This window comes from Papaver somniferum, chromosome 4, assembly GCF_003573695.1.
Source record: "Papaver somniferum cultivar HN1 chromosome 4, ASM357369v1, whole genome shotgun sequence".
NCBI lineage: Eukaryota > Viridiplantae > Streptophyta > Magnoliopsida > Ranunculales > Papaveraceae > Papaver > Papaver somniferum.
This window is the reverse complement of record NC_039361.1, coordinates 88,343,157-88,370,790: the sequence shown is the minus strand read 5'-3', so window position 1 is coordinate 88,370,790 and position 27,634 is coordinate 88,343,157. Positions and strand designations below refer to the sequence as shown.

Genomic DNA, 27,634 nt, shown 5'->3' with positions numbered 1-27,634 from the left:
TTAAGATATTCATTAAAGCACAAATTCGGTTTCCATAATTCCTGGAAATGCTCTGTCCAAAAATAACGATCGAAATCTCTCGGAAAATCTAATTAGTAAATGCACATTACTAATTCTGTAATTTCCCTATAAAATGAAATTAATATCCTTAATTAAAATATTCTTAACTTACTTACTTATGTTTCGATCCTGGGATTCTCTTCCCTTAACCGTTAAGGAATATCTTTGAACAATTATAGAAATAAACATTCACAGCACGTGTTTTAAGTTTGTCGACATCTTTACCTTGTAAGTTCTCTTTCACACTTACAACCTTGAAACCGATTTGCCATACTTCCAAACAAGTTTAGAATTGGTTTATCTGACTTTCAAGAACTATGTGATTGATCAAACCAACATTCAATCACAATCATGGGTTTAACGGTTCTACCAAAACAAGTTTCGGCTCTACCTCCATGTGAGTACTACGCATAGTCACACTACCTTCCCAAAGATTCGGTTGACTAGGTACCAGGATCGGTTCCCCACATATATATGGTATCTAACTTATATGTGTTGCACATGTCCATAGGATCGGTTCTCCTTTCTGCTATAAACCTTGTTGCACCCTATACAAGGATCGGTTCCCCTTGATGTACCGCACCCCTTACAATGATCGGTTCCCTTTCCCTTACTAGGATCGGTTCCCTTTCCCCAAGGTCAGACATAATCCGATCATACCACAGGCGATTATTTAAAATTGGTTTTACTAATAAAAGTTATACCAATACATAAGTCAGGACTTTGTGAATAGTTATACCAAGAACACAACAAGTTGTGAGCGGTTATATTCTATCACACATATTAGTTGTTCATAAGAGATGCAATGAATAACAAAACCAATAACTCCTGGCAATTTCCTTTTCGGTTCACAAACAAGTTAATGAACTTACTTCCTTAGAACACATGTAAACATTGTTCCCTAGGATGAAATCCTCACCTCATACCCATACATAATCACAATAGCATTCAAATGATTATGGCGATTTCTTATCTGCAAAGTTTAATGGTTAAGCAATAAACCTCGTATTGTATTCCTTAATACTATGTCTATCTAGAGTTCATATATGCTTCACAGTTATCTTTTCAATATGCACGACTTGAAAGATACGTTAGGGAATGATCAGTTCAAGTCAAATATCACTAACCTCAAGTGGAAGGATGATTGTTGTCGTTGTAGCTCCTTGCTTCTTCACATCTTCAAGACTTCGCAATACTTGTAACGTCTCATATCCTAATACTTTCAAGCTAACCTATACGAAGTTTAACTCTAGTACATAATCAAGTGACTCTTAACATGAGTTTTGATTCACTGAAATATGACAATCAAATTTGACATACCAATGCTCGGTGGGTTCAACCGAGCAATGCTCTAACAAAAATTGACAAAGGGGGAGATTGTTAGAGCACTGCTCGGTCGAACTCGCATGCGTTGCTATCTCAAGCATGTTTGTCAATGTTAGTGATCAAAACTATAAGTCTTGATTTCTAGTCTACTTATAGATGTCTCGGACTAGGACATAAATTATGTAGTTGAGCCTTAGACTTCACGGCGTTCATCATTTGAAGACGAAGAACTACTAAGGGGAGCATGTGGAACATCATCAACAAAAGGTATGTGGAGACTGAAACTCGTCTATCACTTGGAAAGTATATTTCTACTATATCTCCTATATTGAGACATAAGTCGTATTACGATATAGTTTTCTATTATACACATTTGAGATTTCGAGCTGAGTTTAACCCACTTACATATTTCTCGGAATATGTGTTGGCAAGCTTTCGCTTCGACCAAGTTCATCTTATATTCTTGATGCAAGTCAAAAGATGATCATGTGAAAATTGTCGAGTAACATCTTACATGGTTTGTGTGATACAATCATTTGGTGTGGACTTGGAATGTTCCGTTATGATTATTTCAATAACTTGAAAATTGCTTTGATGCTAATAGTGTGTGAAAACGGCTATTGTCATCCTCTAAGAAAGTTTCAATGATTTAAATAAGAGTTTAGAACACTTAACCATTATTGGATATGTCATGTTGTGTACTCTTGCACATATGTAATCCATGTCCGGGAACCATAGTATGCGTACCTGTTGGCTTGAGAAATCCGGGAACCTAAGTATGCGCACTCGTTCGCGTACTAGCGTAAGGTTCATGTCCGAATATTTCTGCTGGAATTGGAAGTTCGCGTACCCATTTGCGTACTGGCGCAAACCAATTTTTTTCCGGGTATTTCAAGTATGCGTACCCGTTTACATACTTGAAGGTTAAAGTTCTAAAATTGGTTATGTTCATGAACTTAAACATTTATAAAATAAGGAATGCAATCTTTGCAAACCATGGATATGATGTTCATGAATCGATTCGAGTGAATCAAACCGATTTTGCTTCAATTGTGTTCTTGTATAATTCTATGAGAATGTAGCAATTTAACAACTCTTTAACTAGTTTCATTTGAGTCATTTGAACTAGTTATGGTTAAGATGAACAAGGTTGGTATGACAGTGATCATATGGCTAACTTCGGTTAACTATTGTTGAGCCAACATGGTGTACACGTTTAGGTACGGTTACATAAACCTAAATGAGGGTACATTTAATTTGTGTGTAACAAGCTAAGTTCGATCTAACGGTTGAAAGATACTAGCTTGGTTGAATCAGGTTTTTCATCTAACGGTGAATATTGAATGCTTTATTACCAAGGTAACTTGGATTGCAAACCTGATTTGAAAACTATATAAAAGAGAACTCTAGCAACTGGGAAACCTAATCTCCAAACTTCTGTGTGTTACTAGTTGCGGAACTAGAGTCGATTCTCCTTTAACCTTATGTTTCTCTCGAGACCCCGTAGGTTAACGACTTGAAGACTTCATTGGGATTGTGAATCCAGACCCAACTATTTTCTCTGTAGTTGCATGATCTTATCTTGGTGTTTCTATCGTGTTTGAGTACAATTAGAATAATTGGCTCGAGATTAATATCCTCGATAGGCAAGATAAAAAGTAATCACAAACATCTTCGTCTCATCGTTTGTGATTCCACAATATCTTGTTTCGCTAGTCGATTAAGATTATTGTGAGGTGATTGACAATACTAGGTTGTTCTTCGGGAATATAAGACCGGCTTATCAATTGGTTCCTGTTCATCTTGATTTTTATCAAAAGACGGAACAAAAACTCTTGGGTATTTATGTGGGAGAAAGATTTATTCATTCTATAGACTTTTCTGTGTGACATAGATTTGTTTATCAAGTCTTCGACTTTGGGTCATAGCAACTCTTGGTTGTGGGTGAGATCATCTAAGGAAATCAAGTGCGTAGTATCCTGCTGGGATTAGAGACGTAAGGGCAACTGTACCTTGAATCGGTGTGAGATTGATTAGGGTTCAACTACAGTCCAATCCGAAGTTCATTGGTAGTAGGCTAGTGTCTTTAGCGGCTTAATACAGTGTGGTATTCAAAGTTGGACTAGGTCACGGGGTTTTTCTGCATTTGCGGTTTCCTCGTTAACGAAATTCTGGTGTCTGTGTTATTTCTTTTCCGCATTATATTTTGTTATATAATTGAAATATCACAGGTTGTGCGTTGTATCGATTAATTAGGAAATCCAAACTTTGGTTGTTGATTGAAATTGATTGATCCTTAAACATTGATCTTTGGTACCGTTCAAGTTTACTCCTCTTATATTCAATCAGGCTCACAAATTTGTATTTGCTGATTGCAGATTGAACTGAGAGTTAGAGATATAAACTTTCGTATATATTTTTCTCTAGATTGAGTCTGACTGTCTAGTTGATTCTCTAGAAAGTATATTTGAGTAAGTCCTCTCAGATTTCCAAACCAATTGTTGGGTGTGGTTGTTGTACCCCCGCATTTTAGAAAGTTCCAGGGACTTTAGTTCGCAAACGAACCTAAGTTCATGAGTATGAAAAGTCATACTTACTGATTTTAGAAACTTACCACTGTGTTCGTAAACAGAGTAAGCGAACCACTGTTCCGGACTTTGGCCTTGTCGTTCCGCTCGCAAACAGAGTACGCGAACCACTGTTCCGGACTTTGGCCTTGTCGTTCCGCTCGCAAACAGAGTACGCGAACCACAGTTTCGGGGTTAGCCTTGTCTAGCTGTTCGCAAACAGAATACGCGAAGTACAGTTTTGGACCTTTTCACAGGTATATCCGTTCGCAAATTAACATAGTTCACAAACACGAGTTCCGGACCTAAACTAGAGCTTCACTGTTGGCATACAAAGTATACAACCTATGTTATTTCCATACATTGGTAGTAGTTCCAAACTCTAAACATCCTTACAAGACAACAATGGTAATCTTACACACACCACTAGCGTCAAGTAAGTTTCAAGTGATTAATCGATCAATACGAAACTTCCCAAGTTAACATCAAATGATGTCTCACACAAATCATGTAAGATGTTCAAGGTAATTTTCACATGATCATCTTGACTTAATATTTAGGTTCCAACAAATAAATTGTCTACAACTAAACTCGTCAAGTAGATGATGAAGTTTAAGATAAATCTAAAAGCTTCCAACACATATTTTGAGAAATATAAACGAGATAAACTCGGCTCGCAATTTCAATTGTGTATGATGTAAAAGTCTATATAGCTATACGATTTAGTCTCTTTAGAAGATGGAATAGAATAGACTTGTGAGTGATAGATAAGTTTTAGTCTTCACATACCTTTTGTTGACGAAGTTCCTCCAAGCTCTTCAGTAGACTAGAAATCCCTAAGAAAAGTTTCATGGTGTTACACCATTACCGACTAAAAAAAAGAATTTGGTCCCCCAAATTCAAAAATAAACGAAACGATATGATCATATTAGTGAACGGATGAGTAACACGGGTATCGAATAACAAGTTAACGCGGGAACTATGAATTAAGAAGTTACCGTCGATTATGGCATTTTCTGCTTCCTCCTTAACCTCTGAAATATGGTTTAGCTTTCCTTGATCATTTGGTTTTCTTGGATGGAAGGGTGGCGCACTGGTACGTGGTTTGTAAGGCTTCCTAGCGTAAAGATTCTGTTTCGGTACATTCGGTTGTTGGGGTTGATTCACGTATTGCGGCTTCGGCGATGCTGGGACTGGAAAATCTTTGATTAGATGACCTTCTCCATATCGGAAACAACCCTTCACTTTGTCTTTGCTGGTGGTGTTTTCAGAATCAAAACGAGGACGTTTCTGTTGAGAGGATGAATCGCCGTTATTCTTCTTCCTTTTCGGCTCACTTTCTTCCCTTTCCTTCTGTGCTTTTATCCAGTTAGCTTCAATAGCTAATGCGGCTCCCAGAACTTTCTTATAAGTTGGATGTTGTAGAGGAACCACTCGGGGCACGGATTCCTGGCTTCAATGCATTTTCTAGTTTGCGAGCCTTCAATTTCGAGGTCTCGACAAGATGTTTTCCGTGATGTTGGAGTTCATTAAATTTCTTTTCTAACTGAGTAACCGTCATGGTCCCATGCTTCAAGGTAGCAAATTCAGCACACGATCGGATTGTAGGAGGAAAATTCTTGTCAAGAAACAACTTTTCAAACTGAACCCATGACGTATTTGTTTCGTTTCCCATTCGCTTTTCGGATTCCCACCAATCTTCCGCATTACCCTAAAACATATATGTAGCAAAGCGTATTTTATCTTCCTCGGCCACTAAATGTGCGTCAAACTCCTTTTTTATACCCTTTAAACCACTTTTCAGCTTCTACAGGTTCTTCAGTACCATGGAACGCTCTCTCACCAACCACTTTCCTGAATTTCTTTAAGTCTATAGCATTACTAGGCCGCGACTGGTTCCGGTTCCCAATAAAGCCATGGTTTGTACGGATTCTGCAAATTGCTCACAACTTGCTTTCATCATTTTTGTAACAGCAAGATTTTTGACTTTTCCATTTCTCGATGAAGCGACACCTTAAGCTTCAGGACCCTTGGAGGCATCGCACATTAATATGTATATCACGGTTTCTGCTTTCCCCAATACCCCAAGATAAAATGACCAAATCAAATGACTTACTCAAACAAGAAAAACAACACAGCCTCGTTAAATCGGAACATGGGCTCTTTCAAACAACAAAACTATCAAACTCTAAACAAAAATTTTCAGTAAAAGCTTTAACCATCATATTTCAAATTCAGAGTTGCATAACAAAACATGATAAGTTAGTATGAGCGGAAGGAAATGCTTTTCACAAACTGAAACAGATTCAAATGGGAGTCATCAACATATTACTATAATATTTCAACAATTGAAGTAAATAGAACTTTGAAAGAAAATCTATCATTTCATCAAGTAAGAAAACAAAACATAGTCCCTGTAAGTCGGAACCATTGCTCTGATTACCAACTGTACCAGACCAGATAATTTCCCTCTAACGGGTTGGGTTTCAACCCGTCCAGCAAGGACAAACCCTGGCCATGCCACTCGGAAATAAAAACGAAAGAAGGAAAAATATAATATACGCCAATTTCATTTTCATTTTAAAACAGGAATTCTAGACATCTTGGTATCACCAGTATGACCAAAATGATATATCACACATGAGAATTTTAAGTACAGAGACAACTGTAGAATTAAGTTTCAAAATTAATAAGAGAAATTAAAACATTTCTATCTTTGTCAGGTGCGTAATAATATGCCCATAGATATTTCAAGCTTAATGCATCATACAAAATGAAAACAAAAGGCTAGGCTAGAAAAAAGAATACATCGAGCCAGTGAAGAGCCACTAAGCTTCTTAAAAGAATCATGAACACACAGTCATATTCAAAAGAGTCTCCAAATGAGTTCCCGCAAGCTATACACTGGATATAATTACATTTATTAAAACGGATTGCATAAAAAAGACGAGTATGCACACTTAATAATTCATGTGTCCAAATCTAAGCTTTCTTAACTAAACAGAAAAGTGAATTTTACTTCTTAATAAAACTACCGTCTAAAACCGGACGTCCATTCCGAAAGACAGGCTATAATGCATTACAAGTCAGACGACAAAAATGAAAATTCCTTGCTGTTGGTCAGACGAGATCAGAAAGATATTAATGCTTATAATTTCTTAATACTGGATTTTGCACAAGAATGAAACAAGTATGCTAAAGGAATTTAAAAGGGGTTAAACAAAGTTTTAAACATTGTCTGACTTTGTACACTTGAATAGGATTGAGTACACAGAACATTTTGACAAGATAAATGAACATGAACTTAAAAACACACTCAACAGAAATCTAAAGAAAGTAGTATATATAAAAAGAGACCTGCTAGTACAGTTTTATATACATGACAACAAAAGGAGTCTCATATACCCATGTCAGACTTAGCACGAGACTATACTGCGTATACATACCAAGCAAAATGCGACAAAAATAGATTAACACCGATTTGAAACTACCCAACAAGACAAGATCCCCACATTTTTATGTACAATAAAATATATCAGAAGTATGGATCATGTGCAACATAAGACTATCCCAGATTTATCCCCGTGATATACATATTATGAACAACAAAATACTAACTTTCAACGCATTAAAGCTTGCTGTAAGCTCTGCCCGGCTTACTGCTGCAAGCTCCGCTCGTACTCTGTGGAAAACAAAACTAAAAGGAGTGAGCCACAACTCAGTAGGGGATATAACGGTTTAGTACGAAATGTTGACATAAAAATATTAAGGCATAGGAAAGAGCAGCAGCAAAATAATTTACAAAATGTAACGTTTTAAGTAATCAGTCGATAGCTAAAAATTCGATGCTGCAAATACAGATAAGTTACTCTACTATTTCTTTGGCAAACGCCGTTGTCAGGGTAGTCCGATACCATCCACCGTTATCAAACAAACGATCTTCCGGGTTGCCATCCGTAGATGAGGTGCCAATTAAGACCTGACGATCCGATAGTAGAGCTCTCTAGTTTCCTATCAAACACATTAATCGCAAGGAAAACATCCACGAAACAGGTTATGAAAAACCTCGCAAACCCATAACTCAATGCGTACACTTATAAAGCATTGGAAGCAATTGCAAATGATTTGTAAATTAGATTTTACAAAACACAAGAACACAGCATAAGTGTGAAAGAACTTGCCAGCACCTTTCAAATGTTAAGATTCAAGACATTCGTTCATAAAAGAAAACATTAATTACTAACCAAAGTAGATGATGACACTGCCCACAAAAATGTGAATAAATAAGGTTGTGTTGAAAAATATCAGATACTAATTTAAAACGACAATGTGTACAGTTGAAAACCAAAAATACAAGATGTTCGAGAAATTTCAGTTCGAGTCCCTATATTCACAAATTTGTATAGACTTCGTTAAGGAATGAAATACAACAAATTTGGTCTCGTTGGAAACTAGGGAAGGCCTTCTATCCCATAAAAACTGTGAACAACAGAAAACAGGTTAATAGCTATGTAAAAATGTCTCGCCAAAACAGGACAGAAATCGCATTTCTCTGAAATTTTCAGTTTTGTTAGTTTCCAATCGAAAATTCGTACATAATTCATTAAGAGACGCAATTCGGTAAAGTTTGTTTCGTTGGAAAATAGAGAAGGCCCACTATGCCATAAAAATTATCGAAAGATATAAAAAGGTCCATACATGTGTTAGAAAGCCTCATCAAAACAGTACAAACAGCATTTCCAGGAATCCAAATTTCAAATAAAGTTCTTTTATAAGAGAAATCAGTTTACAAGCAAGTGATGATTTGAACAAAGATAACAAAGAAGGTTTAAAAAAAAAGAGTTGGATAGCCAAGGAGGTCAAACAAAAGAGTCGCCAATTCATGCATAGTGAAAATTGAAAAATCATTTCAAAGATTTCCGGTACAAGTTGTGCGCATGTAGTGAAATAATAAATCAGCCACTAAAGTTGATTTGTAAAGCTAAAAGTACCCACTTCAGGACTAGCTGCAAAACCCATAAACTACAAGAATGAATCAGCTAACGTCTACTCTTGCAATTCTTAGAAACTCGTTCAAATGTGTCACAAAATTATGACTCCTAGACTCGATTAGGGCAAGTGTCAACCACACCACTTTGATTAGGTTTTTCAAATTGATTTATAATAAACACTTCAACAATTTCACAGCAGAAATCAGATTAAAATGAAGAAACAGAAATCCATTTCTTATTTTGTCACAAACATGCTTTTATAAAAAAACTCATCAAATTTAGGGATTAGAAATCAAGTTGCACAAATTGAAGAGTAAACCAATTCGGGTGAGAAAACCCCCTACCTTTGCAGAGTACAAATTCAGCCGCAAACTGTTGATGGGTTGAACTCGAATTTCAATTTTTAAAGCTATAATTTCTTTTTTTGTTTAAGATCATTTGAGTGGAAAACAGAAGCAGATAGATTTTTGGAAAAAGAAAAAAAAGAAAACGAAGTTCTGTTGAAATTCTTATAGAAGACAGAAAAAGGCGAAAATGGCCCTCCGCTGCTCATGCCTTACATGTGGTTCTCATGCTCAAAATATCTAATGTTTCTCCGAGAATCTACTATCTAGGCTCACTTATTCCACTAAGGAATAACCAAGTAATATAATGGACCCATAATGGGTTGGGCTAGGGTTGAAAGCCCTAAGAAAAGTTTCATGGTGTTGCAGAGGAAGTTCAGCAAAGTGTTGGAAATTTTAAGGAGGAAGATGCTGATTTGGGTGTGGCTAGTATAGTAGCTGAAGTTAAAATCTCAAAAGAATGGGTACGGTTACTGATGATAGTAAAAACAAGAATAGCAAGGTTTTGGAGAATACTACAAGTTCAGTTGAGCATTCAATTGAAACAAGTGTAGTGGAGGCAGAAAAAAAGACTGCTTTTCTTGACAGATTAGAGGGCATAAGGGAAAAAAAGGAAGACAATATTCTCACCAAGGAGGAGCTTGAAGAGGTAGGTAATATCAAGAATGATGAGGTTCACACTAACTTCATTAGAAATCTAGCCTATAGAAAAGATTATTTTAAGAAAAAGAAGGAGTTGATGGAAAGAGTTTCAACAAACAAAAAAGTTTCAACTCCTATTAAACTTGTTCCAGGTAATTATGCTTCGGATGAAGCATAAGATGATGATGTTTATGAATACGAGTATAGGGATATTTATGGGAACTCTGATCTTATAGCAGAAATTTTTTCAGTTCTCCATCCTAAGAAGAGGAATTTTAGAGTGGGAAATAAGGGGTGCAAACGTTTTTAATTTCCTAGAATTTTTCTTTTTGTTATTTATTTGTGTTTAGGAGATTTTTTTATGAGCTTTTAGTGCTATTTTGCTGTTATTTTTTCACCCCTTTGGTTTATGGGAGTGGGGGGACTTGAGCCATCCTTGTAATTCTTGTAATTACGTTTTTTTTAGCTTTAATAAACCATTGGACTTAGCAAAAAAAAAAAAATCGCAGCGACAACAACTTATGAGAATATTCGTAAAGAGATTTTGTAGAATGAGGTAAACATGCTCTACTCATTGGTCGTTATACAGAAACATAGTATTGTTACCTTCCTCAAAATTCAATTGCACCAGAATTTTGAAGCAATACTACGATGATATGTTCTCCCCCTTAGTCAATACATATTACTTTTACACAATAGGTAAAAACTATAGATAATAATTCACTCCCCCTTACATGATGCTCCGTAAAGGCATATATAATGTAATAAGATACTACTTAATAATTCTCCCTCTTTTTTTCAACAAAATTGGAAAAGGTGAAAAAATCAGGATAATCATGAATTAATCAAAAGAGTTTCAAGACTAGAGAACACATACCAACCTTTAGTTTAGACGATTTCAACCAAGAAATCTCGGTTTGCGTCAAGGAGACATAAGGCACAAGCATCTCCTACAAATCCACATCAGCACTTCCCATAAATATATTACCATTAAGTACAAGTTCAAAAGAACTCTCCCCCATTTATGTCATTCCCGAAAGAACGACAGCGCGAATTTTACACTAATCACAAGAGAAGGATTTTCCTGGACTTAAAATTTATTCTCCCGTTACGAACAAAATAAATTTGTACCCAATATTTTTCTGTCTTCTTGCCAGTTACGAACAAATAAGTTAAAAATAACAATCTTAATATTAGAGAAACTAAGATACAATATTTTCGTGAGAAAAACATCAACACAAACTATTTTCAATTAGTGTGATATGACTCAACATAAGAATTATAACTTCTCTGGCCATGTACGAACATAGAGATTAAAGTTCACCACTAATTTACTGGTGGAGACACAATCAAGGAAGTAAGTCGACCCCTAAAGAAAATCTTACGAAATCCTGTAGCAGTGTATTCACAAAAAGTATAATCATGGAGGGATCAAAAACTGCCATTCTCAAAATAGTTTACTCCTCTTTTGCAAGATTGAAAGAGCTTAACCTATGAGAAAATATGAGATATATGTTCTAATCACCAAAGAGTGATAACAATGAACAAATCTCAAAAAATAAGCAATACAGATATATAACTATTGATGGTGGTTTTTAGCTTAGAGTCAAAATCGTAAAACTCTACATCTGACATGACGTCACTATGACCATTAGCACATTTATTGAATCAATCAGCATGCCTACGTAAGAATTACCGGGGTAACTTTTTTTTTATATGGGTTATGTTCCATGGCAGAACCCTTAACACTGACTGACATCATCTATGTCAAACCCTAATTCTCATGCTACTGCGCCAAGGCATGCCAACCATTCCAGCCGCACCAATGTGCCAATGGTAGACCATTCCATCCACGTCACCGCGCCAAGGCATGCAAACTATGCCAGCCACACCACTGTGCCAATGGAATACCATGCCAGACACATCTCCGCGCCAAGGCATGCCAACCATGCCAGCCGAACCACTGCGCCAATGGCATGCTATGCCAGCCGCACCTCCGCGCCAAGGCATGCCAACCATGCCAGCCCCACCACTGTGCCAATGGCATGCCATGCCAGCCGCAACTCCGCGCCAAGGCATGCCAACCATGCCAGCCGCACCACATGTGCCAATGGCATGCCAACCACCTTGTTGCGTTATACCATGTCGGCCTTCCCTATGCGGCTACCAAAACGAAGGCGTGCGATGATCAACAGCCACCCTTCCATCTTAGATGCAAATCTTAGCCGTCCAAGGTCTCCAAACAACGCATGGTAACCTTTGGCCCAAACCCTAGTTTTGGCCACGCCAAACCGCGCCAAGGCATGACATGCCACATGTTCCAATGGCATGCCAACCACCTTACCACGCCATACCATGCTGGCCTTCCCTTTGCGGCTACCAAAACGAAGGAATGCGATGATCAACATCCACCCTCCCATCTTAGATGCAAATCTTAGCCGTCCAAGGTCGCCAAACAACGCATGGTAACCTTTGGCCCAACGCCAAAACCCTAGTTTGGCCGCGCCTAAACCACGCCAAGGCATGCCGACCATGCCACATGTGTCAATGGCATGCCGTCCTTCCCTTCACGGCTGCCAAAACGAAGGCGTGTGACAATCAACGGCCACCCTTCCATCTTAGATGCAAATCTCAGCCGTCCAAGGTCACCAACCAACGCATGGTAACCTTTGGCCCAACGACAAAATCCTAGTTTTGCCTCCTAAACCACGCCAAGGCATGCCGACCATGCCACATGTGCCAATGGCATGCCGCTGATGAGATTTTTAATTGTCGTTGTTGTAAATAAGGATTCGAACTCTAAGACTTGTGAAGATTAAATTTAAGGGTTTAATGAAAATAATAAAAGAGAGAGTTACTGGGACTAGGAGTTCACCGAATTCATATCATAAGGTTCAATTATTTATTCTTCGGCAATTATAGATCAATAAATAAAATATACTAACTCTTATTTTTGCCAAGGTAGATTCTCAAAACATTAATTATAAATCGTAAGCATGGGACATCAAACATTTAAGCAAGCATGACCCATCGAATAAAATAATAACTAACCAATTCAAATCATAAATCAATTTAAAATAAGTGCAAAAGCCATATAGAGAGTAAAATAATTTTACCATGTATGAAATTCGGCTTCCTCCGTCGTCCCAGTGATGGGGTTTAGCTTCTCATGATGAAAACACACTCAAAATTTATTTTTATTGCTCAAATGGCGTTTACAAAGAAGAGAAAAGGAGAAAAATTAAACGCAACTATTTTGCTCTTCCAAAACTCCCCCCTCTCCGGATGCCTGTTTGGTCCTATTAGCACCCTATTTATACACAACAACCCATTACTCAAACACCTTTTCAAAATATTCTTCCATAACTCCACCAGATCTTCCTTTTAATGAAAGATATCTCAGGAATAATTTATTTCTCGATTTATCACACATCTTCCTCTATTTGCTAGAAAAAAATCCTGGGGATATTATCTTTTTTTATTTATAACTAAAAACACAGATTTTCTTTCTCCTTTTCAATAAAAACAAACTCATCAATATATTATCTCTTTTAACTTCAAGATATGAAAACTTCCTGTATAATAGGCAAGAAGATATCTTTTCCTTAAATCTTTGATATCTCCCATAAATTATGTGAATCTGTTTCAAATGAAGAAGAAGAGGGTGCCTCTATCCATTTGTTGGGTGCCCGTATCTGAAATGATGGGTGCCTTTATCAGTTCATCTGGTTTCCTTTAACACTTTTTCGAGCTATTTTTCCAAAAGAGCTTGTTTCCTTGAAAAGACTTAAAACAAGATTATTAGTGATTAAGTTAGTCATAGCGAATGTAGTTATGGGTGAAAATGTGTCACACTTGCGTGCTCATCAGCCGCGCCATCCACCTTGTCGCGCCTAAGCCATGCCATGCCGGCCTTCCCTTCACGGCTGGCAAAACGAAGGCGTGCAAAAATCAACGGCCACCCTTCCATGTTAGATGCAAATCTCAGCCGTGCAAGGTCACCAACCAACACATGGTAACCTTTGGCCCAACGCCAAAACCCTAGTTTTGGTCACGCCCAAACCGCGCCAAGGCATACCGGCCATTCCACATGTGCCAATGGCATGCCAGCCACCTTGCCGCGCCATACCATGTCGGCCTTCCCTATGCGGTTACCAAAACAAAGGCGTGCGACAATCAACGACCACCCTTCCATCTTAGATGCAAATCTCAGCCGTCCAAAGTCACCAACCAACACATGGTAACCTTTGGCCCAATGCCAAAACCCTAGTTTTGGTCACGCCCAAACCGCGCCAATGTCATGCCAGCCACCTTGTCGCGCCACACCATGCCGGCCTTCCCTATGCGGTTACCAAAACAAAGGTTGAAAACGATCAACGGCCATCCTTCCATCTAAGATGCAAATCTTATCCGTCCAAGGTCGCCAACCAACGCATGGTAACCTTTGTCCCAACGCCAAAACTTTTTTTTTTGCCACGCCTAAACCGCGCTAAGGCATGCCAGTCATGCCACATGTGCCAATGGCATGCCAACCACCTTGTCGCGCCATACCATGCCGGCCTTCCCTATGCGGATACCAAAACAAAGGCTTGCGAAGATCAACGGCCACTTTTCCATCTAAGATGCAGATCTTAGCCATCCAAGGTTACCAGCTAACGCATGGAAACCTTTGGCCCGACGCCAAGCCCTAGTTTGGTCGCGCCCAAACAAAGCCAAAACCCTAACTTTTGGCCGCGCCTAAACTAGGACATATTAAAGCCGTACCGGCCATGATTTCATGCCACTGGATACCAAACGAAGGGTTGCAATAATCAACGGCTACCCTTCCTCTTAAGATGCAAAATCTCGACCGTCGAAGGTCACCACCGAGCCGGAAAGTCTCCCAAGCTTAACTTTCCGAACAAAAATATGTTACATCTTTTCCACGAAAAAACTCGAGACATCAACACATGTCACATACTGGAGGATGCTCATTGGGTATTGGTTTGGCGGTTTACAGCGTGCGGCGTACACTATGCCCGTTTAAGACAGTGTCATAAGGATGAGGCGGTTAGTAAATACAGGGAGTAATGGTGAAACGCTTTCTTTTATGGAACATCAATTACAGGCGTTACCGGTTACCACCTCCTCCCATTTACTCATCCGTTTTCCATTTCTTATGAGACCAGAGTACGTTTCACTTCGACTTGTATAAATAGGTCTTACCTATTTCCACCGAACAACAAGTTCAGGTCAGGAGGATACAACACTCAGAAAATTTTTGCTAGCTGTCCATCTGTTAGCTTCCCACTTTCTGATACAAGTCGTGAAACAACTACTCTTCCAGAATAAACTATTCTGGTCTCAACACTCTCTTCGCTTCCCTCTCCAAAACCAACCCTTCTCCTTCACTTTGTGACCGAAGCAAGTCTGGAACGTCCATTTCTTGGTTTAGGCCAGATTTGTACAGATTGATCTCTCGAATCTAAAGTACTCCCTTGCAGTACATTTTTTAGGGTTTAAACTCGTTTCTCACCCACACACCCGAAATTACCAAAATCAGCATAAATCGTTTTCACCCTCAAACAATTGGCGACCACAGTGAGAGATTGATCTTTCGGTTACAATGTCAACTTTCAATCCTCGATCTCATATTTCGACCCAGACGTCAAGATAGTAGAATCCAAACGACCCGCCCAGGGATCGACGGCTTAGTTACCAGACGACCCGGTTACCAGTCATGACACGACAAGGGATGACTGGGGACTTTCCACATTCACGTTGGTGCTTCCCGCAAAACTCGGTCTTACACCCGGGAGATTCCTTTTCATCAGGAGATCCGAAAAACCGAGTAAGTCTTGCTAGACAAAATACATGGTTTACCACTTCAAATCTTCACAGGGGAGATAAAAAACCGATAGCCATATTTTTCCCGTGGTTCATGCTTTCTACTATCGCACAACATTCACAATTCCATGACTTTCCTGGGGTACTCATGCCACTTATATTCATAACCAAAAACATCAATATTCTAAAACAGTTCATTCCAAATAATAATCCAAAACCCTCAGGGGTAATACTTGTCTATCAACCCAAAAATCCAGAAAATAAAAACCATAAACCAAGCGCTTTGTTTGCCTTTCAAAAAAAAAAAACAGTCACCTACTCGTACGTGCCTACTTTGCATAATAATGATTACCCGTCACTATTCATGAGGTAGCCGACGTTGCTACGGTGATATTCGAAGAGGAATTGTTTATGACGAAGTGTTTCTACAAGTTTATGAAAGGCATACCCATGGCTAGGGTTTACACCAGTTCAGAAGAAAAATATTTCTACAGATTTATGGAAGGCATACCTATAGATAGGGTTTGCACCAACACAAGAAAACAAATTGAAAGAGAAACGCTGGAGTACATAGCTGGAATATGCTTGTCCACTTTATTGCTACCGCGCTACCGCTAACACCAGGACGTGAGAACAAAGATACGAGATAAAAAGGAGAGCCAACCCCTTTCATACGCATAACACTCTTGGAATTTGAATAAGGAAATGATTTCCTATTTGAGCTACGTATGGAAAGAGGCAACTGGTCCCGCAAGAACAAGTCCGCGCCACGCCAAGCCAGCGCCGTGCCAAGACAACAGTCCACGCCATGCCCAGCCGACAGTCCACGCCATACCAAATCCAAGCCAGCTTCCATGCCAAGCCAGTGTCCACGCCAAGACAGCGCCCATTCCAAGCTGATCCAGCGCTAACAACTTGCATCTTTCCAGCTCCAGCAACTTGCATCCTTCCAGCGCTAACAGCTTGCATCTTTACAGCAGCTTGCATCCTTTCCAGCGCTAACAATTTGCATCTTTACAGCAGCTTGCATCTTCCCTGCGCCAGCATCTTGCATCCTTCCAGCGTTACTCTTGAACGCCCAGTAGAAGGGAATCAACAATCTAATTTCATTACACGAAAAAATCAGGAACGACTTCTCCGAAATCGAAGCAAAGAAAAATCAGCAACCCCCCTGAGTTCACAAAGACTCTTTTCACTGTCAGGAGATACATGATTTCTGGGGACTTCGCCCGCAAAATCGTGCAGTCTATGATGAAGCATTTATGTGAGATTCTATATTTCCCCAAGGCGCAACGTCAAGGAATATTTGCAGCCCTCAACCGCACTGCATCAGGGAAGCAGCTGTTTCCAACCAGAGAAGTCGTTCCCAAACCCCAACATCTCCTGAAAAGCACGATTGATAGATAGGACTGGGGACTCCTAACCATTGTTCGCTTGAAGGGTGTCAAGTTTGACAACACACTGATTAACGCAGCCGCTCCGCTTCAACATCCTCCGGCAGCGACTCCGCTTTAACGATCACTCCGACAGCCGCTCTGCTTGAACGCTCGCTCCAGCAGCCGCTCTGTTTCAGCGTTCTCTCCATAAGCTTCTCCAGGATCTGAAGACGAGGCTTCAGCATTCGGCTTCTTAAGTTTCAACATCTTCTCCAAGAGCCGAAGCTGCTTCAACGATGCTTCTTCCTGCAAAGGGTCGTACCACCACGCTCCCCATGTCAAGGATCATGATCACAGCCAACCAATCTTCGTAGTCACGGACAGTTTGCTTGCTTACGTATCCATCCAATCCTTTTACTTCCACGGATTCCCATACAATTCCAGCCAACCTACTTTGTTACCACGACAATGTAGTCTCTACTGATTACATCTGCTACCAAGAATTGTTTCCGCTTATGTATTGATACCAGCCAGAGCTTCACCACAACAACAATCACTACAAAGATGGAAACATGTAAACCATACTTGAGGACTGAGGATATACACGGAATCCCTTCACTATCAAATCTCAGAAGACACAGTCAACCAAAAGGCCATAGCCGCAACAAGGTCATCTACTCTTCAAGGGTGCAGCGTAAGAATATCATCACCTCTCTGTCTAGAAGATGCCTTCAACACTTTACTAGGCCGCGGAGGATCCCAAGCCTGCTCAGAGGAAAACAACTTCAGAAACTGAAGAAAAATGCGACTGGGGACTTCTCTTCGCAGTCCATTGACGACCATCAAAGACTCGTAAGATAACTCCAGAGACGCGGCTGAAACATTTTCTTGAAGAAACAGAGGGAGCCATGATAAACAATATAACTCTCTCATTCCTACATCTTCGCTATCCAGAATATTTCGTCCATGCAATATCCTGAGCATCCCAGTGTCACATCCATAAGAGTACGATAACCTTGTATCAAATAACGCAGACGTGGATTCAAGAAGATGCAATGAAAATATGATACACATGGGGACTACCAGCATGAGACGCTTTCACTCCCCTCAACCAGGTTATTTCTGATTTCAACATCATCACTGTCGAAGTTTCACGAGCCGCAGGAATTTCTCAACACGAATCCGTACATGTACACCGAAGACTTCAAGAGCACGCCACAAAGATACATTCACTTATTCATCCATGCCATCGGATCAAACAGAAGTATAACTGGGGACTTCTTACCACATCTCATTCCATACGATATTCCAAGATTCAGAAGATGGCTCGAAGGATGTCGCTTGAAACAAAGTCCTGGAAGACTTTATAGCAGGACATCGGCAACGGAACGTCTCCCTATTTAATCCGGGGGCGCCAGAATTTTTCGACCATACAAGCATTCACAGCACATCATCATCATGACCAGAAGGTCCAGGCACTGAACTACCTAAAGCCGAAGATGGACCGATACCGCAACCACAATCTCCAAGATTAACCCTGACATGATCGTTGCTGAGCATATATTCCATCCACCGTCCCAAGAATGCAATGGAGTTTGGTAAATTTTGGAATCCACTGGAGAGACACTGCAGATGAAAGCGCGGATACAAACGAGCAATAGAAAACAGAAGAAGGTCAATACCTCTTTTCATACGGACGGAGTTTCTAGAGTTTTGCACAAAATAAGGTTTCCTTCTTGCTCCATGAACGGGAACAGATGACTCAGCGTGACTATGCTACCCCGGGCCTGCAACATCCCTCCTGAATTTTTCTTGATTTTCACTCTCGGGCCGTTTTCACCTCCTAAACGAGCTCAAAACCTAAATATTCCCTCATAAGGAGATAGGAAATTCTTTTCCAGTCAGATGGAGGGGAGGACCGTCAAAATCCGAGTTTGTACGAGAATTCTACAATGATTTTAGTAAGGAGCGCTAATTAGGGTTTCGGCATCCCAAACCCTGATTTCGACAAAGTTGCCAGGCGCCATCACTACCATTTGATAACCGAAGTTCCAGCGCCATCACCATCGTTTGGTAGCCGAAGTTCTGAAAGCAGTTTACACCATTCTGCGGACTGAAGACAGTTTCCACCATTCCGCTGACCGAAGCCAGTTTCCTTCATTCCAAGCCGACCAACGCCTGCGACTCCCATTCCAAGCCGACCAACGCCTGCGGCTCCCATTCCAATCCGACAATCTACATATCACCACTTCACGGTCTAGCCAGCAACACCACAAGTAGAATCTATGCAAGGCCGCCAACACGAGAATCACGAACTCTCCTTACCTCTCGAAAAAGGTTAGTCGGGTCTTCTTGACCATCTTTTCACGACTTGTCATTTCGATTTTGTCCTCGCCTGTCACCATCTTATGCTTACCCCGCAACAATGCTCATGTTCCGAGCTAAGCAGGGGACTTAATGTTGGTAGGCAGGGGACTTAATGTTGATGGTGATTTTTAGCTTAGGGTCAAAATCATAAAACTGTACATCTGACATGACGTCACTATGACCATTAAAACATTTATTGAATCAATCAGCATGCCTACGTAAGAATTACCGGGGTACCCTTTTTTTTTACATAGGTCATGTTCCATGGCAGAACCCTTAACACTGACTGACATCATCTATGCCAAACCCTAATTCCCATGTTATCGCGCCAAGGCATGAAAACCATGCCAGCCACACCACTGTGCCAATGGCAGACCATGCCAGCCACGTCACCGCGCCAAGGCATGCCAACCATGCCAGCCACACCACTGGGCCAATGGCCAACCATGCCAGCCACACCACTGGGACAATGGCCAACCATGCCAGCCACATCTCCACGCCAAGGCATGCCAACCATGTCAGCCGCACCTCCGTGCCAAGGAATGCCAACCATGCCAGCCGCACCATTGCGCCAATGGCATGCCATGCCAGCGGCACCTCCGCGCCAAGGCATGCCAACCATGCCAGCCGCACCACGGCGCCAATGGCATGCCATGCCAGCCGCACCTCCGCGCCAAGGCATGCCAACCATGCCATCCGCAATTCCGCGCCAAGGCATTCCAACCATGCCAGCCACACCACTGCGCCAATGGCATGCCATGCCAGCCGCACCACATGTGCCAATGGCATGCCAACCACCTTGTTGCGCCATACCATATCGGCTTTCCCTGTGCGGCTACCAAAACGAAGGAATGCGATGATCAACAGCCACCCTTCCATCTTAGATGCAAATCTTAGCCGTCCAAGGTCGCCAAACAACGTATGGTAACCTTTGACCCAAACCCTAGTTTTTGCCACGCCAAACCGCGCCAAGGCATCCCATGCCACATGTTCCAATGGCATGCCAACCACCTTGTCGCGCCATACCATGCCGGCCTTCCCTATGCGGCTACCAAAACGAAGGCGTGCGATGATCAACGGCCACCCTTCCATCTTAGATGCAAATCTTATCCGTCCAAGGTCGCCAGACAACGGATGGTAACCTTTGGCCCAACGCCAAAACCCTAGTTTGGCCGCGCCTAAACCACGCCAAGGCATGCCGACCATGCCACATGTGCCAATGGCATGCCGCGCCATTCACCTTGCCGCGCCTAAGCCATGTCATGCCGGCCATCCCTTCACGGCTGCCAAAACGAAGGCGTGCGACAATCAACGGCCACCCTTCCATCTTAGATGCAAATCTCATCCGTCCAAGGTCACCAACCAACACATGGTAACCTTTGGCCCAACACCAAAACCCTAGTTTTGGTCACGCCCAAACTGCGCCAGGGCATGCCGGCCATGCCACATGTGCCAATGGCATGCCAGCCACCTTGTCGCGCCATACCATGCCGGCCTTCCCTATGCGGTTACCAAAACAAAGGATGACGACGATCAACGACCATCCTTCCATCTAAGATACAAATCTTAGCCGTCCAAGGTCTCCAACCAACGCATGGTAACCTTTGGCCCAATGCCAAAACCTTTATTTTAGCTACGCCCAAACCGCGCCAATGGCATGCCAACCACCTTGCCACGCCATACCATGCCGGCCTTCCCTATGCGGCTACCAAAACAAAGGCTTGCGAAGATCAACGACCACTTTTCCATCTAAAATGCATATCTTAGCCGTCCAAGGTTACCAACTACTGCATGGAAACCTTTAGCCCGACGCCAAGCCCTAGTTTGATCGCGCCCAAACAAAGCCAAAACCCTAACTTTTGGCCGCGCCTAAACTAGGCCATATTAAAGCCGTACCATCCATGCTTTCATGCCACTGGCTACCAATCGAAGGGTTGCAATAATCAACGGCTACCCTTTCTCTCAAGATGCAAAATCTCGACCGTCGAAGGTCACCACCGAGCCGGCAAGTCCCCCAATCTCAACTTGTCGAACAACAACATGCTACATGTTTTCCATGAAAACACTCGAGACATCAACACATGTCACTCACTGGGGGATGCTCATTGGGTATTGGTTTGGCGGTTTACAACGTGCGGCGTACAATACGTCTGTTATAAGACAGTGTCATAAGGATGAGGCGGTTAGTAAATACAGGGAGTAATGGTGAAACGCTTTCTTTTATGGAACATCAATTCCAGGCGTTACCGGTTACCACCTCCTCCCATTTACTCATCCGTTTTCCATTTCTTACAAGACCAGAGTACATTACACTTCGACTTGTATAAATAGGTCTTACCTATTTCCACCGAACAACAAGTTCAGGTCAGGAGGATACAACACTCAGAAAATATTTGTTATATTTCCATCTGTTAGCTTCCCACTTTCTGATACAAGTCGTGAAACAACTACTCTTCCAGAATCAACTATTCTGGTCTCAACACTCTCTTCGCTTCCCTCCCCAAAACCAACCCTTCTCCTCCACTTTGTGACCGAAGCAAGTATGGAACGACCATTTCTTGGTTCAGGCCGGATTTGTACAGATTGATCACTCGAATCTAAAGTACTCCCTTGCAGTACATTGTTTAGGGTTTAAACTCGTTTCTCACCCACACACCCGAAATTACCAAAATCAGCAGAAATCGTTTTCACCCTCAAACAATAACCACAAAGATTAAGTATTACAAGTCATCTTCCAAAATAAAATTTAATTAATAAATTTTAAGTATGCAATATGATAATATTTGGAATAGCTAATGTAGCACATAAAAACAAACTCCAAAAGTAACACATAAAAACTACTCCAAAAACTAGCGTTCCTTCTTAAACGATAAGAAAAAAATTCCTACAAGGAGTTAACTAGTAAAGCATGAAGGAGCTAGGCATCATCTTCATCATCGTTCTCTGAATCACTCCAAGAATCTTGAATATTCTCCAAATCATCCTTAATCTCGTGAAATTTTGTTTCAAGTAAAGACATTTGTTCACATACACATTTTACCTTGTTGTCTACTTTTTCAACCTTTTCAATAATTTTGTTTAAATGTTCCAAAGGAGTAAGATCACAAGCACCGGTTGAGGGTGGAGAAGGACTTCTTCTTCGTTTGAGATCATTACCTCTCATATGTTTGAGTGAGTTCTTGATAACGGGAATGGGAGTCCCAATAGAAACACCAATTGGATCAATGTCAAAATTTTGACAAATCCTATAAAAAATTCAAGGAAATCTTATAAAAAGTTTCATAGTTTCTATTTGTTGTATGATCCATCCAAAAACATCAAGGACACGATCTCCCATATCAAGAAAGTACACAAATTTCGTAAATTCACGACCTCAATGATCACGCTCAATAGTAGAAGGACAAAGATTTCGAATACCAATTTTTCCAAAAACTTTCAAAGCTATGGAAAGATCCTTGGTAGGAAATTTCCAATTTTTCAAACTTAGACATCATCCATTTAGTTGATTAGAGATAGTCTCACAAGATGGCTTTTCTTCCTTAGGTCTAGGAAAGGTAAAATCTGTTGTAGGAAGATTAGTAATGCTATCCAAAACTTCTCTATTCACTTCAATCACTTGTATTCCAATAATGGATTTAAAAGAGAATTTAACAAAATTAACATCATGGACATTTTCATAAAACACTCTTGTAAGAACATCAAATCCTTCACCATGACCATCAAAGATGTCACCAAGGTTATACTTCTCAAAACAATATAGTTCTCTATCATGCAATTGATCCTTGACCAACTTCTTTTCAAGAAGAAAACCTCTTGAAAGAATTTTGTCATAAGCATTAAAACAATCATTATTCACAAAGGCTATTCTACAAGAAGATTAATTACTAGATTCACAAATATCCTTATGACCATGCTTTCTAATAACTTGAGACAATCCCTTAGGATTTCTCTTAGGTTTTCCATTATCTCCAACCCTAAGCATGATTTACTAAAATTGTATAACTGAAGAAGTTTAACAAGAGAACTTACTTAAAATCACCTTGGATGATAACCATTTTCTCAATTGAATCTTTAGCTTCCTTTAATCATGAAATTATAGAGAAAAACTTAACCAAGAGGTACAAGAAAGGAAGTTGGTTTCGTAACCCTAGCTTTTTATTTCTAGTCGTTCGTGAACAGTTGGAGAAGATAAGGAAGCTGGTGAACCTTATAAAGCATAGTTGGGATTGAACCATTACCGAACCACTATGAAGTAAATTGTTTTTTTTTTTTTTAAATGTGATGGATTAGTAAACCGATACATACTCTAATGTCTTATCAAAAAATTGTATTACAAAATATCTAAATTAGATAAATCATGATACCCCTAACGACTTTACTCATTTATGGACAATTTCATTATTATGGAGTAAAACTCAACATAAACAAAAAAAAAACTATACTAAAATTATCCATAAAGTATTAGTAAGCAACACAGAGCATTGAATAAACAATACGAGAGATCACAGGTAAAACCAAACACATAAAAAATTACTTATCTGATTCTTGCCCTATGTCAAGCTATATACACGATGGGGGGATTCTACTCCTTATTACAAATAATTTGTGTGAGAAAGAAGATGCTCATGAATCATATCAGAATGATAGTCTTCATCTCTTGTACCTTAGGCATAATCAAAAGAGTTAGAATTCTTGATCAGGCAGTTGTTTTTAATTTTAGTTCCCCGTCTGAAGTGATCAACACGTTTGGTTTCTTGACAAGTAGAAGATGTCATCATCTTGACAGTTCTCCTTTTCGAGAAAGTGCAAGATTTTTTGACATGCCCGGATTGTCCATAAATGAATCACAACATGTTAGAGTAGGAACAATGCGAGGAATCATCTTTGTTCATGATCACCGTAAGCTAGTGCAAGAAAACAAGTGTCTTTGATATCCAAGAAAAGATCTTCTTCACTAGATCTTTTTTTGTTGCATTTCTTAAAAGGATTAATAGATAATCTTTTAAGATATCGTATCCTAATACTCTTGTCGGACGTATTCTTGTCAATCGTACAAACCTGAGGAGCAAAAAAATTTCCTTTAGATTCTTCATACTCAATTCCAAGATGGAGGTCTTGAGAAAATCGCTACTTTCTAGAAGAATCGAAGATGATTTCCTAAAAAGGAGTTTTTGAAGAATCCTTAAGGAACTCTGGTGTATGTAACAGGTAAACGAAAGAAACTTTCCGAAGCTATTCCCCATGGGGTACGCTTTTAAGGATCAATATAAAAACAAACTTATTAGGTCTACAGTATTTTCCCACTCTGATACCAATTGAAAACGCAAGGGATACCAAATACACCAAATTTCGTTCTGTATCACGTATAGAAAAACTTAATACAATAACAAGTAGACCAACTTAATTATCCTTGAAAATATGTCTATAGAGTTAATATTTAAACCTATACTTAATCAGTATGTATATAGACACAAGGTCCATGAACCTGATTGTTAAGCAGAGTATTTAGACGATCTCAAAAATTAATATCAAAGATCAATCAGGCCGTATCCAAATAATTCAATCGGAATTCTGCCAAGTGATTAAACTTGTTATGAATCTTCCAAGATACGAATTCTACAAGAAACTAGTCTCGTAATAAACTACAATTAAGTGGACGTGTCTATTAAGATGGAATACGTACAAACCTGTGTAAATCCAATTATAAAGATAAACAATATAATACGGAAAAAGAAAAATATAAGACACCAGAAGTTTTGTTAACGAGGAAACCGCAATAGCAGAAAAACCCCGGGACTTCGTCCAAATTGTGAAAAGACGAGGGTACCAAATACACTGATAGGTTTCTAAAACACCTTGATATTTATCTATTGTTTATGCTTTCTTTGCTAAGTTTTTTTTTGTAAATTATGTATCTTATGTTTAGTTTTCAGTTTTAGGTACTTTGGAGTCATTTGGAACAAAAGAAGAAGAAAAGTCGCTTAAAAGGGCAAGAGTGTGGCCTTTATCTACCTCACCAAAGTGGCTATATCTACTAGCATGTCTTCTACCTCAAATTTGGAGAGAAATTATTTCTCATTATATGATTTTATTTTTTCATCTCTGTCTGAAAACCATGGTGGCTTTAGCGATGCAGATTTATTTTTTGTCTGAAAAGCATGGCGGATTTAGTGATGTAGAGAAATTGAAGAGAATAAGTGGATCAGAGAAGTAAGAGACGTCTGTTGTTGGTGGAAGAATTCGCAAAAGAATAAAGTTCATTTCGTATGCAAACACTATCAGGAGCACGGTGGAGGATAAGGGGCTGTACTGATAGACACATTTTTGTGTCTAAATTGTCCTTAATGTCTGTATTATTGCATTTTCTAAACGGACCACCTCTTTGGATAAGGGGCACCTCAATTGCTAAGGGGCACCAAGTTGCTATTCACACACCAGGACACCCCCACTTGATATTCAAACCCCAGCTTTTGGATAAGGGGCAACCCTTTCATCTTTGTTTGAATTCGTTTTGGGATGGAATTGGTTCTTGAAAACCCGAGAGCTTGCACTGAAGATTTCGACGAGTTTGAAGGAGATTAAATAGCTGGAATTGGCATCAAATATCCTGCTTTGACTAAACAGGGTAGGTAATATTGTCAGAATCGATTAAATTTGGCTACAATCATGCGTGGGAGAAAACAGAGAGTACGTGTATGGGAGGATTTTCTTCATTAGAGTCGAGAAGATTTGGGGAGATTTTCTCGTTCCAATTAGTTGAGACCAGCCTGTTTAATCGAAACAGAGATGGTAAGAGCTTTAATTTCGAGAAAATAGGAGTGTGGTGTGATGTGGAAGAAAACATGGCACATTTGTTCTTCGAGATATTCTCGAGATTTTTACTTCATCTGTTGAAGGTTTTCATGAGTTTGAAGCATGCTAAACTTCTTACGGAGCGTGTTTGAGGATGATGAGAATGCACAGAGTACCTGCAGACGTGTGAAGAAGTTAATTCAGGAATTATTCCCGATGACTGCATGGAATTATTACAGAGACTTGGCGAGTTATTACGGGATATTCTTGATGGAGTTGGGTATATAAAGAGTTTTCAAGACTCATAGTGGGGGATGGAGAGTTAGGGGTGAAAACAAAGGTGCTTTCTGAGTTGCAGAGAAGAAATCAGAGGTTGCAGAGTCGTCTCTGATGCTGCTGCACCTCAAGAACACGAAGAACATAAGATACGCAAGAACAGTCGTTGTGCTGCAGTGATAACGACATATAGTTATTATCGTTCTCTGTAACAGCTCGGTTTGTAACAAAAGTAAGTGTTGCAAACCCGGTTTAATAATTTTCCCTCCATTTTCGTCTTTGTAAACACTCTTTGAGCAATAAAAATGAATTTTGAGTGTGTTTCCAATATGTGGAGCTAGACCCCATCACTGGGACGACGGAGGAGGCTGTTTTTCGTTCATGTGGTAATTAAAATAATTCTTTTATAACTATTCGCATAGAATTTAATTTTTTTATGATTTCTATTAATTATTTGTTATTTTGTTTGATGTCGCATGCTTAGTTTTAATTACTTTTGATGCGTCATGCTCACAACTTACAACTAATGTTTTATGAAATCTACTTTGGCAAAGAATAAAGTTATTTTTTCTTTTGTTTTGAGCTATAAATGTTTAGGATTAATTTATGAACCCATGAACATGAAAAACAGTAAAATCCCGAATCCCAGTAAATTCTTCATCCTATGACCTTTTTTTTTTTTGTATATATTTTCTTATTTTTAGTATTTTTTATATTTAAGCCTAGAATTAATAATCTCAAACAAGTCTGAGTGAACGACAACTCTATTTACCACTATATAAAATTCGATCAATTTTTGGCGCCGCTGCCGGGGACTTGTTTGAGATTGATTTTAAGAATTAATAAACTAAAATATAAGAAAAATATATACAAAATATTGTCACAAGATGAAGAGAGTTACTGGGACTAGGATTTCATCGAATTCATAACATAGGGTTCGATTTATTTATTCTCAACAGTTAAAGCTCAATAAATAAAATTAATATGGACTCTGATTTTTCCAAGGTAGATTCTCAAAATATTAGTTGTAAATCCTAAGCATGATGTATCAAAACATTTAAGCTAAG

General features: G+C 39.7%; 1 long non-coding RNA gene across 2 annotated transcripts; it reads right to left on the bottom strand.

Annotated features, from left to right (window-relative positions):
• Positions 1-7,275: 7,275 nt before the first annotated feature.
• LOC113276095 lies at positions 7,276-9,503 on the bottom strand. Of its 2 annotated transcripts, XR_003323966.1 has the most exons (3): positions 9,289-9,503; positions 7,823-7,964; positions 7,276-7,635 (listed from the first exon to the last, which is right to left on the bottom strand). It is a non-coding gene; the product is annotated as an uncharacterized LOC113276095 (long non-coding RNA). The 2 variants fall into 2 exon arrangements; XR_003323965.1 differs by having other exon boundaries at positions 7,276-7,964.
• Between the last annotated feature and the right edge of the window lie 18,131 nt (positions 9,504-27,634).